This window comes from Rhipicephalus microplus, chromosome X, assembly GCF_043290135.1.
Source record: "Rhipicephalus microplus isolate Deutch F79 chromosome X, USDA_Rmic, whole genome shotgun sequence".
Lineage (NCBI taxonomy): Eukaryota > Metazoa > Arthropoda > Arachnida > Ixodida > Ixodidae > Rhipicephalus > Rhipicephalus microplus.
The window spans coordinates 157,017,549-157,031,521 of NC_134710.1; the positions used below are offsets into that span (position 1 = coordinate 157,017,549).

At 45.6% G+C, this 13,973-nt stretch overlaps 1 protein-coding gene across 1 annotated transcript in view; it reads left to right on the top strand.

Moving 5' to 3' along the window:
* Nucleotides 1-427: 427 nt before the first annotated feature.
* Nucleotides 428-13,973, top strand: part of Ac76E (adenylate cyclase type 2 Ac76E) — a 770,909-nt gene continuing 757,363 nt past the window's right edge. The window contains exon 1 of the mRNA XM_075878061.1: nt 428-625. The gene's annotated coding sequence lies outside the window, so the exon portion shown is untranslated. The remainder of the gene's footprint in view (nt 626-13,973) is intronic.

The following is a 13,973-nucleotide window of genomic DNA, read 5'->3' on the forward strand; positions in this document are numbered from 1 at the left end:
CGTCACTTGTCTACACCACCCGTCTTCGAATACCATCTGCAACCAAGTGTCGTTGAAATTGTGAAAGGACAACGTCACGTCTTTTCATTCGCTAACATGAAGCGCACTGGGCCGGTTCTGCATGTCGGCGCCTTGCAGCAGCGTCGCGAAAAAATACGAGCAGGCACTTCGTGTGGCCCGTCTCTACCCCCTCCCTCACAAAAAGTTTCGCTCCGCTCTGTCTGGCGCCATGAGGCCCCAAGGCCCGCGTCGGATGCCGTAAAGAGGCCACAGCGGCGGTCCGCGGAATCGAAGCCGCTTTCGGGAGCGCGCGCGCTGGGATCCCTTCATGCCGGCGTGCTCGGCGAAGGCTGTAGTTGTATCAGCCGCAGCCGAGATGGCGCCACCTCGGGAGTCGGGCGCCGGGCCCGACCCGCCGCTCACCGCCGCTGGATGCCACTTGATGAACTTCCTCCGGCAGTGAGCGAGCAACCTGCGGCACCGCACGTTTCCTCCGGCGGCGGATACAGAGGGCCTGCTTCCGTTCTTCCGCTACCGGGCATGCCGTCCCTGACAGCACGACCGCGCCGGGCGTAGACGACGAGCCGGCCCAAAAACTTCGCAACTTACCTCCAAGAGAGAGCAGGTGGGGCTTCTGTTCGGGGCTGTCGCCGTCAGGCTATCGAAAGGAGTGTCTGAAGTTAGAAAGTTGAAGGGAGAGTGTGAGCTGTGTGGTTGAGCTATGTCATCTTGTTTCCTGAAGCACGAGATTAGTTTTGTTTTGGCGGGAAGCGTTTTGTGTGCTTGCCGGCGTGCCCCCCGACAAAATGTGGCTTTTACGAAAATGAAGTTATTTTTCGTAACAGCCACATGTAGGGGAGTTGGAGTTGCTGACAGGAGTCTTGCGCTGAGTTGTACGGACGTGTTTTCGCGTCAGCTGGGGAAAAAATTGGTATTCGCACAGTATAGACATAAAAATTCTGCACTTGTGCACGTTGGTTTATGAGCGTGCTGTTTAGCGACATTACCGAGATTCAAACTCACCAACAAAGCTGTTGGTAGAGCTGTTAAATGGTTTAGTGATGGATGCCATTGTTCAATGTTGCAAAATGTTTTGCGCTGTGAGTTTTACGTATGTTTTGTAAGCTTAGGCAACGCTTCAGCTAGCGTTTTTACTACGAATAATGGGTGCAAACTTTCTCGTTGTTCGATAAGAGGCATTTAAGTTAAATAAGAATTCCGAACAACCTGTTTGGTGATTCTTTTTTACGTGTGAAACAGTCACTAACGCATACTATGTCTTGCTCTCGCATATTTATTTCAGGGAGCACGACATAACCGCGGCTATGTGCATCATTAATGGAGTACGCGTGCTTATTTTGACATAACTGAGCCGTGTTGACGAAACAATTTGTGGCGCGGTGTCGACTGAACGTTTCATGAAGGTGTGCGTGAATTAAGGCTCAGAAAAGGCGTAACGCGTTGGGAGTGTAGTACAAAACGAGATTGTCTATGCGTATTCGCGCTATCATGTTTTTCCAATGAAACAAAATGTACAGCGGTGGCTATTATCTAAAAGTAAAACATTTATGCGCAGCTCATATTTGAAAAAAAAAACACCGTGCGAAAGACCTACGCGTTACTTCCTTTTCGTAAACATAGGCTGTGAAACGCAAGACGTCGACATTTTTATGGAGAAGATGGTTGGAGCAAAAAATACTTTCATGGGACTAGCTCACCTTGCGGGACATTTATGCATTATTCTATGTGGAACACGGTAGCTAACTTATTTTCGCAGAAATAAATGGAAGACTGCACTTGTCTGAAGGAAAGGATGTCAGTCATGAAAGCAATGATTAACGTTGCATTGAAAACAAGAACAATCGCATGACCAGTCAGCAATAAAACCAAAATATAATAATTAAAGATTGTGAGAAAGAACAAAGGAGGTGGGAATTGAAACCAAGTAGCTCAAGGAAGGGTGAAAAAAATGTGATATGTAGAAAAAAAAAGACAAAGCAAGCTTGCAAAAAAAAAAAGAAGAAAAAACGTGTGGTGAAGTATCAGCGTTTTTAGTAACGAATTCCCGTGGACGATCTCGAGCATCATTTTTTGTTATTGATCCATAAAAGAGGCCTCGTGCTTGCAGCGATGTTTTCACGGAACGCAGTATATGGTGCCATAGATTCAACTGAATGTGTTTGTTTTAAGTTACCAGCAACATCTTACATTTAACGAATCGACCAATCACGCAAAATGAGAAACGAAATCGCCCCTAAGCAAGGAAGTGTGGCAGCTTTAAAGAAAAAGCGACTGAAGCCTAGCGAGGAAGCATCTTTCGCGATGAGAGTGCGCGTAATTTTGCGCGCAAGACAACTTTTTCCATCAGCGAAGTGGTATCTCGCAATATGTTATGCTTGTATTGCAATGTATTTAGAAATTTCCGCATGAGACAAGCACAGCTGGCGTGAGTGAGCGAGATGCGTTCAACATAGGGACCCTATAGGGAAAAAAAAGCACGACAAGTTACCATTAGTCCTTGAGCAGACAACAATATTTAATTATTCGCTTAGAATGCATGTACTTTCGTAATTTGATTACAATATGCAAAAAATACGTTGCAGATTGAACCTTACGGTCACAATTTTGATAAACTGTACCGAATATCTTAATTCCGTTACTTTTTTGGTAATTTGAAGAATTTTTAAGCATATGCCTTCGGAAGCAAAACTGACCGTCCACCGCTCATATGCAAGACGTTTACCCAGACATAATGCGGCACACGTGTTCACAGACGTTTGCTCCTGTAACTGCCATATCTTATTATATACAAAGCTCGCTGGAACCGTAGTCTGAAGACACAAATACTTCTTTTCGTGATATATGTTTACCATTAACCATCTTCCTTCCCTAACAATGCACCCAACATCTGGCTTGACTAAGATTCGTTCTTACAAATTATAACTTACGAAAATTTTTTGAATGCGAGTTCGTATAATTGTCACGGTGATAATTCCCAGCTTGGATGGCGTTTTCACATAACCGGCCAACGAGAAAGCACTTTAATAAAATCGGAGTATTGCTGATACGGTTCTCAAGGGGGTCGTCAGGTGAGCCCTCGCTGACAGTGGTTTGGCTATCAGTACGCTGGCAGATACTGCGAAGTGCTGCGCAAAATGATTGGTTCAACGGAAAGGGGAAAAAATAGCCCTCGTTGTTTATACGGCCACACTTGGGATATCGAAACAACATTGTTGTAGTATATATGGCTTGGTTCCAGAGCAACCGGAGGAGACCTGTTCACTTCGGTGATAGTTCAATGATTCGCCTACGTGGCCGAGCGGCATCGATAGATGTTTCGCGGAGCCGTGTCTCAGGACTTAACAATTCACTGCCCGTGGCCCACATTAAAAACTACTCTCTTTTGAAAGGTAGGGTTGCGTGTAAACTTTGAAATTTCGTTGCGTCCGTTACAGCGGTGGAGTTCTTTTCAAAAAGCCCACATGAACCATTTATGGCGATTGTTTTTCAATCTCCTTATCATATATAGTGCTCGCAGAATAAGCAAAAACTCCCTTTCCTGCCCTCTACTACGTCGTTGAAGCAGCATTACACTGCAAAAAGAACAATAACACGAAACACGAAGACCGTTTCTGGTCATTCCTCAATTGGTCGCCGTGTATATACTCCAGGCTTACCGCCGTATTGCCCCCCAAACTTGTTATTAAATGCGAAGCATTTCTCTGCGAACTTCGGCAAGTTTGACCGTATCTGTCTCTCTAGCTGCCCACGACTTTTAGCTTCCATGACTGTTTGAATAATGAGATCAATACTAAAATAGCTATGGCATAACATGATTGTACGACGAGCATAAGCGACTAGTCATAATATGAAAATCATGAAATGTATTCCATGATTGTTCTGATATACATGCATGGTCTTGCTGCTCCTGCGATGGTTTCATGTACATAACATATTGCGAAACTGCTATGGAATGACATGACTGCATGGAAAACATAAATAACAGGCCCTCACGTGAACATCATGTCATGCGTGTCATGTAAGAACATGACTACATGCGACGCTCATGATGCGCTCGCAATTGTTTCACTAGCTTGATATACACCAAGTTTGGTATTACGTAACGTGAATGGACGAAGAAGGAGTGTGACTAGTGCAAACAAGATAATCATGACATGCGTGTCATGTAAGAACATGACTACATGCCGTGCTCATCATACGCTCACGGCCGTTTCGCTAGCTTCACATATACCAAATTTGGTGTTACGTGACGTGAACGAAGGATGAAAGTATATAAGTGGTGGAAACATGATAATCATGACATGCGTGTCACGTAAAAACATAACTACATGCCATGCTCAAGATGCGCTCGTGGTCATTTCGCTAGCTTGATATACATCAAGTTTGGTATTACGTGGCGTGAATGGATGATAAAGGTATGTGGCTTATGCAAACAAGATAACCATGACATGCGTGTCACTTGAAACATGACTACATGCTACGCTCATAGCACGCTTTCGGTTGTTTCGCTAGCTTCACATATACAATATTTGGTATTACGTGACGCGAATAGACGACGAAGATAAATGACAAGTCCGAACATTATAATAATGACATGCGTGTCACGTAAAACATGTCTACATGCTACGCTTATAGCACGCTCGCGGTCGTTTGGCTAGCTCCACAGATACCAAATTTCGTATTACGTGCCGTTAAGGGACGACTGAGTACAAACGCCAAGCGCAAACACGATAATCATGACATAGAATTCATGTACAGCATAATTTACGTCCGCCTCGTATTATTGTGCTGATTTTATTGTGAGAATTCAACCTTCCTCATCCGTGCTTTGCATATCATCGATTCCCACTGTATATGGGATCTCCCAATTTTTTTTAATTTCTTCATTCGCAAGAGTTGTATACTACTAGTGAACCCCTGCCGCATTTCGCAACAACAGTCGTCTGACAAGATCTGCGGACAACTGAACGGGCATATCACAAGAAAATGCATCCATGGCACAACGAATGCCTGGAGGGAGTCGGCTGCGTGTTGCGCCTTGTCGACGTTCACCCGACGCGGAGGCCACACCTTGTTCGCTCATCGGTCATCATTATTCGCCTGTAGACGGAAAAGGGAAAAAGGAAGTCGCACACGTGGCTGGCATCGCGACTGTAGAGCGACTTCGGCTGACACCTGAGCTTCTGCGGGGAAAACCGCGACGGGCCACGCACGTATACCTATTGGCTCGGAACGACTGGTATGATGGCAAAAATTGGGCGAATCACTGGCTTTTGGCGTGAAGAAAATTTCATTGAGGCGAACGAAGTGATGACTGGTAGGACCAAGTCAATACGTATGCAGTACGCCTCGCAGTCTCTTAAAAAATTGCAGCAACCATGAAAATCACTGAAAAAAAAAACACCTACGTCTTTGCTGCCATGCCATAAAGCGTGTTATGTTACTTTTACTCTTTTTTTAGTTTTTTCGGTTTTGTATTCATGACGCGGCTTAATCGAGCCAGAACCAAATCGCGTAAGCTAATTTATAGTGACTTTAGGATGTCGCGCGCACAAAAAAGGCGTTGGGCATCAATAAAAAACGGAGAATAGAAAAGGAAACGTTACGCGGCGGCTTACACGTTCCCACGGATAACCAGGCTGCGCGTGTGAAATTATTATCGCGCAGTCCTGTGGCAGAGCTTGCTCGTTAGACAAAGCTAATAACAATGTTCACTTAGAATAATTGGTGACAACCGTGGAAACCAGAACCCGGAACAACGCGATGTTTGCTCAGCAGTGCTGCAAGAGAATAGCACAGATGCACGGAGTTTCATTGCGGAACCCAACAGGACAACACTGCCTAAATAGTTCGGTTGAGTATCTTCTTTGCTAATATCCTGGATCGTGCATTAAATTTGCGCTTTATATAAACACAACACACACGTGAGCCAAAAAATGTGGTAGGGTATTATTTTCGAAAAATTGGACTAAGACACGGAGTGATTTCGAGCAACTGATGTTTTTTTTTCTTTTTTCAAAACGTTTTCGTATTGTAAAAAGATAGAGAATATTCCGCAGCTGTTTCTCTCATTCTAGTCTAGATGGCGCCACAACGAGGACGTCTCCTTACCATAGCCGTCTTTCTGCCTTCTGCAGGACTGCTCAACAACCGCTTCGCGTCGTTTTCTCGGCGTCCCCGTAGCGTCCGCGCGCACGTGACTAAAAAACGAAGCAGACGCTGTGGGGACGCCGAGCAGACGACGCGACGCGAATGTTCAGCAGTGCTGCAGAAGGCCACGGTGAAAAGACGGCTACGGTAGGGAAACACAACATGGGGGCACCTATGGGTGCAGTTACATTCCGCCTCGATCTTACCATGTCGTCGTTTTGCGCTGTGTGGCCCGTATGTTCGCAACGCACGCGTTCCTTTCCATTATACTTACGTTCTGAAGCTTTGAGAGCAATGTATTTGTCGGTATTTTGCAGTGTTTTCTAGATTGATTTTTAAATTCTCAAAGACAAGGCTAATGTACACAGTTAATCTCTTTAGTGAAGACAGCACATACCTGACGTCTTGTCCGCAGCGTGAGAGCGGTAACTGATTTTATCATTTATTTGTTGCTGTGACGACAGTGGGCTAGTAGGAAGCGTGAGTTTAGATCGAAGCGGGTGGTCGCGTCTGCATAGGTGCGACCGCATTGGCTTCTAAAATCAACTATACCGGCGCCTAGGGCAACGGCAGCTTCGCTGGTCCAAGGCGTTTGCTTGGGTGACTGACTGGGAGAATGCCAGTTTATGGCCACGTGATCAAACATAGCAGCGCGCGGGTGGCTCTGCGGAAAGTCGTCTATATGTATGTCACGAGCGGAAGCCACGTGATGCGTCTTGACGTGCGTTCGAACGAGGCAAATTTCTTTGTCGGACAAATGAGCCTGTGCTGATATACTTCGTCGCTTAGCTGTCTATAGCTTTCGCCTCCTCAGTTTTTTATTTGCATTGATGTTCGTGGTAGGCGTCATGCAGCAGCCTAAAAACGCAATGACAACTTAACAAGAAGGGAAACCTGGGCTAGTTGGTGATAGTTCATTTTCGATAACTCACAGCGCAAGAAGGACGCAGACGAAGTATAGGACAACCCCAGCGCTGACTCTCAACCAAAGCCCCGCCGCGGTGGTCTAGTGGCTAAGGTACTCGGCTGCTGACCCGCAGGGCGCGGGTTCGAATCCCGGCTGCGGCGGCTGCATTTCCGATGGAGGCGGAAATGTTGTAGGCCCGTGTGCTCAGATTTGGGTGCACGTTAAAGAACCCCAGGTGGTCTAAATTTCCGGAGCCCTCCACTACGGCGTCTCTCATAATCATGTAGTGGTTTTGGGACGTTAAACCCCACATATCAATCAATCAATGACTCTCAACCAAAGATTTATTAAAGGAAAGGCACGAATATATACCCAGGTTAGCCCGCTTCGACAGAGCAACTACGCATGTGCAGGAGAGTCATTCACGTGATAGCAGCACGTGATAGCAGAAACTGCAATATTTAAAGTGCCAACTATCTTAGGATGCTTCACAAGTCCGTTTTTTATTAGTATGGCCTGTTGTGCAGATAGGCTTTTTTGTTGTTTTTCTTGTTTTGTGCCACGCGTGGATACTCGACGAGTCCTAAAGAAGTGCTATCAAGTGAATGACTTTGCTGCACATGCGTAGTTGCTCTGTCGAAGCGGGCTAACCTGTGTATATATTCGTGCATATACTTTAATTAATCTTTAGTTGAGAGTCAACGCTGGTGTTTTCCTATACTTCGTCTGCGTCCATCTTGCGCTGTGAGTAATCGAAAATGAGCAATGACAACTTTGCCGAAAAACACTACTCTGAAATGAAACCAAACCAAAACAAAAAAAAACATACGCATACGGGTTTTTCTTTTATTTGACTCATATCGAAAGAGGATTTCATTTCGGAAGGTATGAATACCTTTACCGAACAAAAACAACACGAAAAAAATTGATGTCATTCGGAGCCGTACACCATGCTTCCGCGTCTCCGCCTACTCTCCTGTGTAGTTATTCAAACGTTCACATGATGCGATCGTTAGTGTGAGTGACACTTATGGCCATGTGGCAGGTAAGACACAAGAGCAGCAACATTTATGAACCTGATGGTTTATAAGTCATGTTTGCCCGTGTAGGATGTGCTACATTGTAATAATATGCGCCTTAATTATACCATTGGCAGGTATGTGCTCTCGTGGAAACCTCTATAGCGCAAAAACGTCTTGTGTATACAGAACGATTGTCAAGTTTAGAGCGTTGTAACGTTCAACTGTTTTTGCTTTCCTTATTACACTGACGGTATGGAGACGCGTGTAATATATTCGATTGCCTCGAAGAATCTGCAGCAACGCATTTACCCTTACTTATGCCAGAGATCGCTCGTCTACACGACATAACGGAATGTCTAATAACAATCCTTGGCGAAGTACGCGCTCGTTGTCTAGAACGAAACAAAGGTATATCCACCTCCCCCGCATTTCGCAACAACAGTCGTCTGACAAGATCTGCGGACAACTGCACGGACATATCACGACGTTCGTGCATGCTGTTTGCGAAGGCTTGCGCCTTGGCAAACACAGCTTGCATGAACCTAAAGCATTACGGATGGGAATCCAAATGTATCCACCACCAAAGCGCGCTTATATAAATAAATTGTATATAAGCCGTGGCCGCGTTCATGGTCGCTCCGGATTTCGCATTCCGCGCGATACTCTGCATACAAATAAGCTACCACTTTTCTCTAATTAATTAAGCCATGCGTGTAGCGAATGATTCGCGTCAGATGTCCGGCCGCACTGAGTTACTCGTTTTTTTTTTTCGCTCGTGCGTGCTCCTATTATGCAGCACTCCACGTGTGCGACAGACGCAAGTTTGACAACGCCTTGGGAAGTGGGCCATACCTGCACAAACGGTTGCTTTTGCCACTTCTTTGCCGGCCTACGCGTGCCGCGGATGCCTCTCCTGTGAGTCTGCTGGCGCTATTTGCATAGGACCCCAAAACGGATCTCTGTTCATAATGCGTGCTTGCCAGCTATGCTGCACGCCCGTATATATTTTTTTCGTTATCCAGGCCGCTACTGTTTTGCTACTTGGCTGGCTAACAGGTGAATCCAGACAATATGTACTGTCAATCCAAAGGTTAAGGTGTCGCGTCTGGTGGACGCACATTTGGCAAAGTTGGCTCGCTTGCATGGCTCATTCGAATGATGCTTTCTCTGATTTGTGCAATGCAGGACGCACGGCTAGGTTCCAGAGGCATGAAAGGTACCATTTCGCACCCTTCTGCAGACACCATTCACTGATTGCTGGCGACGCCTGTTTATCGTTCGCGCCAATTACTCTTCAAAGGTGCGCATAAATTGGCTGCGCGCAGGAGAGTGATCGTGCTAACTGGCAGCGTCGATCATAGATGCTTGCCTCTTTTTTGTGATGACATATCAATCATACTCTAGATACCAAAGAGCTACTCCACTTTTAGTTAACTTGAGAGGAGTTTCGGAGAGGGGTGGGCGTATTTTAACACTATTTAAGTGTAAAAGTCACGCTGAGACGATCAAAAAGTGATCACCTTCAGCATATATTGACCATTGTGTACCGCTGTTTAGTCATTTATGGAAAAATATTTTGTTCATGTTAAAGGGGCCCCTGAATGCTTTTTGATCATGGTCAGAAAGCGCTGCCGATCGGTAGTACAGGCTTTCGGCAACATGCACGCCAAATATTATAGTGCAGCGTGCGGTCTAGAATTAACAACTATAAAAATCAGACAAAAATTGCTTTCTCTTCTCTCGACAAATCATAGAATAAGCCCAAAAATAACCCGCAGAAAACCCATCTATCACCCATTGGCTGATTTGAACATGGCGCGCTCGGTCATTGCAGAGATTGCCGCAGGAGGCCGCGACTTGTCCACGCGTGCACGTACGATCACACTGAATAAGCCGCGCATTCAAAGAAAAAAAAGAAAAGAAGTGCTCAAGGCCATGAGGCGCGTGTGACGTTTTTCTTTGCACCTGCCACCCCTCCCTGCTTAGCTTCTAACGCTTTCGTCGAGACGAGAGAAGAGAGAATGCAATCGCAGCATGAGACGAATCTTTGTAACTCCACTCGCACTTGACGATTTTTAAAATTATTTGCGATGTTTAATTTGTGAGGCAGTAAGCTCTTTTAGAGAGTTCATTCCATTATTAATTAAATTTGTTTCAGGGCTTCTCTAAAAGACATTGTGTTTTGTTTACGTTTGGTGCTTGATTATGAAGTAAAAAGTCTAGTATACCAAAACACTATTAGAGGCATCCACATAAAAGGGCGCTGCTAAGTGCTAATGTGTATAGTCACTCTATACGCTACCTTTAGGTAGCAGAGTAGCGCATTTGTTTTCCAATGCCACTAGCAACCATGCACTGCGGAGAAGCTGGTGCACAGGCCGCACTGCCGACAGCGTGCAGTCGGCGTCCACCTGGAATCTATTAAGTTACTGCGGTGGGCTCTTTAGTTCGTTAGCTACGAACAGATATTTTTTGATTTGCTTTAGGTTCATGTTCTTTAGCTTCAACCGCAAAATCTTTGCGTAGATGCAGCAACAATTAAAAAAAACATTTCGGAAATAATCAATGCAAAAGGCTTAGTTGGGCACTCCTTGAATCTCGGAGGACCTATATTTGTTTTTGTTAGTTGCTGCTTATTTTTTATAACAGGCGCCACTTGTGCATGCGGAAGCGTTGGTGCATGCTATTCGGAACTACGCGATGCCTGTGCGCTTTGCGTTACTGGACATACGAAAAAATAATGCTCAACTCTCGTGGCACAGTCCAGAAAGCAGGGGTTTCTTCTTTCTTCGGCAGTTTTTGACACACGTACGCCAGGCACGTCGACTGGTGATCGGCGACAGGATTAAGATAGTCGCCTGCAAAAACAGAGCGTGGCTTTTCCGCGTGACTATGCTTGCTGACCAGGCACGATGGCGGATCTATGCTCTATTCTGCTCCTGTAGGCATCATATACAGTTACTCTACCATAACGAAGAAAAAGACGCTAATGTGACCCACTGTTCTCCACTGCACATTGGGGATGCTAGGAAGAAAGGGGATAACGAGAGACTGAAAGAAATAAGTGGGCCCGTCGGAGGGGGGTTGAAGCAAGCAGAACTGCTCGAAAATGAGGCGTGTTTATCCGTTATAGTGATGGAAAGTGAGCAGAAAAGAAGTAGTGCTGGTTCTTCCGTGAATTACGGCTATCAGAAAGAAACAAGAATGTTCATGTGCATGGAGGGACATACGGCTAGTCTACCTAACGGGGCTGGCATCTCGCTCATCGGCATGATGCATGAAAGCCGGATAGAGAGGCCAAAAGTTGTGATTTGAAGTTTTATTCAAGTCGTTATTTTCATTTTACCACTCTTTTATTAGGGTAGTTTTTACTCACTTGTCGAAACAATTGAAATTGGTAAAGGACTAGTTTTTGGGCGCGTTGGCGCTTACTTGGTGCAGATGACTGAGGCGCAAAAATTGTTTTGTGAAACGGGGAGAGAAGAAGAGGTGCTGTTCTTTCTTCTCTTCTGCTCTCTCTGCCTCACGAAATTTTTTTTGCGCCTCAGTCATCTGCACCAAATTAAAATTGTTATTGAACAATGTTTCTGAGTTCATGCTGCCTCGATTTCAATTGTATACTCTTACGCTGACCGTAATAAGCAAATAAACGACACGTATCTTTTTACGGTACGTGTCACGCAAGGACAGAAATCGCAGGCCCGCTTTAAGTACGCCATTGGCTTTTAGTAAGTCCGTCATTGGCAGCTGCGGCACCGCTTGTATGACAGTTGTGACAGGAATTCGCCCAAACGCGGCGCGACGAATCGCAATCGAATGCCTTCGCCAAAGCCACGGATGTACTTGGCTCCTCGCCACCGGCGGCCACGGCGTGCGGAGGAAACGGCGATCGCCGAGTTCGAAACCGGATAGCCAGATCTATACAGGAGCAATGTTTCAAGACGGAATCGTTATTTCTCTTGAAATCGATCCAAATACCCTTGTTCTATATATAGATATTCTCTTTTGCTTCGCGTGGAAAAAAAAGGAGATGTAAAAAAAATGAAAACGGGACGTGTACATTCTCATCGCACGTATAGATGTCCGATCGCTACGCGCGATACCCTTCCTTCCTGCGGAGATATAATAAAATGCAACCATAGCGGTATCATGTTACAAATAAACCGCCTGACTGTGGCTAAATACGCTGGCACCTTCATAATTTTACGGCTGCAGCGATTCGCTCCTTAACGATAATTTTCAGCCATGAATGAAACGTATGTACGTGCCAAATAAAAGGGGAACAATAGGTTCTTTTCTATGCCTGATGCCCGTCGTAGCGGGAAGGGCGCTGCACCTGTTGAAATGCCTTGGAATTCACCCTCATCCGACCTGTGACACTGCTGCTTTAGATAGAGATCACGGCGTCTCACTACGTAATATTATTGTGAGGGGCTTTACGTCCCAAAACCTCGATAATAATATTGGACACGTCGTAGTAGAGGGCTCTGGAAATTTCAACCACCTGCTGCTCTTTAACGTGCACCGACTCTGCCAATTCGCTTCAATCTTCATGTGACACCCCGCCGCCGGTATCGAACCGTGACCTTCGGTTCAGCAGCCGAGCACCGTATCTAATGTACCGCCGATGCGGACTATTACGCAAAACCGTGACTATTGCGCGAAAACGCGCCTAAACTGGTTCCAAGTTTTATTCGAAGTTCTTGAACGTTGCCAAGCATATTGCCAATGATGCAGTTGTGCATGTGCGCTTCAACAACGAGATTTTCGTCGTTATATGGGGTGTATGCACAGTTGTTATCGCTCTTGTACAAGGGTTTATTCATTTATTGATAGCACCTAGACAGCTATATCGAATTACTGATTTTTCAATTTTTTTCGGCTTTTTTTTTACGACGAATGTCATTCCCAGGCCGCTTTGTATAGTCCTCTTTGTTCTTGATTGATTTGTAGAGTTGAACGTCCTAAAACAACCACATGATAATGGGAGACGCCGTAGTGGAGGGCTCCGGAAATTTCGACCACCTGGGGTGCTTTAACGTGCACCGAAATCTGAGTACAGAGGCCTACAACATTTCCGCCTCCATCAGAAATACTGCCGCCACAGCCGCGATTTGATCCCGCGACCTGCGGGTCAGAAGCCGAGTACCTTAGCCGCTAGACCACCGTTACGGGGCTCCTGTTTGTTCGTGGGTCCCGTTAACTCTGCGTTATAGTAAAGCAACATTGTCTGCAAAAGCAATATTATATTTGCATGTAAAAACCACGCAAACATCATCCAAGGAAATCTGGGGAGGTTCTGAAAAGACGTTGAATAAACTTTGCGGGACCGAGCTATTGCGAATTCGTGGCCCGACAGTAGCGTACTCTTCATTCCAAGAGTTTGTGGGCTCTGGCCACACTTCTGCCTCCCTTCACTAAAATCTCGCTACAATTCCGTGTTAAATATGAATGAATGCAATATCAAAGCCAACGTCATTGAATCGCCTCTCAACATATGAGAGCCTATTGCTCTTGAATCAAAGTTTTGGATAAATGTGTTAAGTGGTTTTATACGACTTTCTTGAAGCTCTTGGCTTACCTGTTTAGTGTGTGCAGTCATGTATAGTCCACCGCGAACGGCATATTGATTCTTGGGAGGGTATAGTAATCGACGCAGACATGGTATAGTAATCGACGTGGACAGCTTTTCCGTGGGCTTCTAGTTCACAGAACGAAGTCTTTGATTGTCCCACGTATACTATAACTAATGACATCACGGATGCAATGACTCGGCATTGGGCACAGCAATCTGCGCTACAGCTACAAATATGCCAGCTGCCACCCTCATCCTCTGTGGAGTTTACGCTTTTCAGCTACAAGTGGTGCCTAAT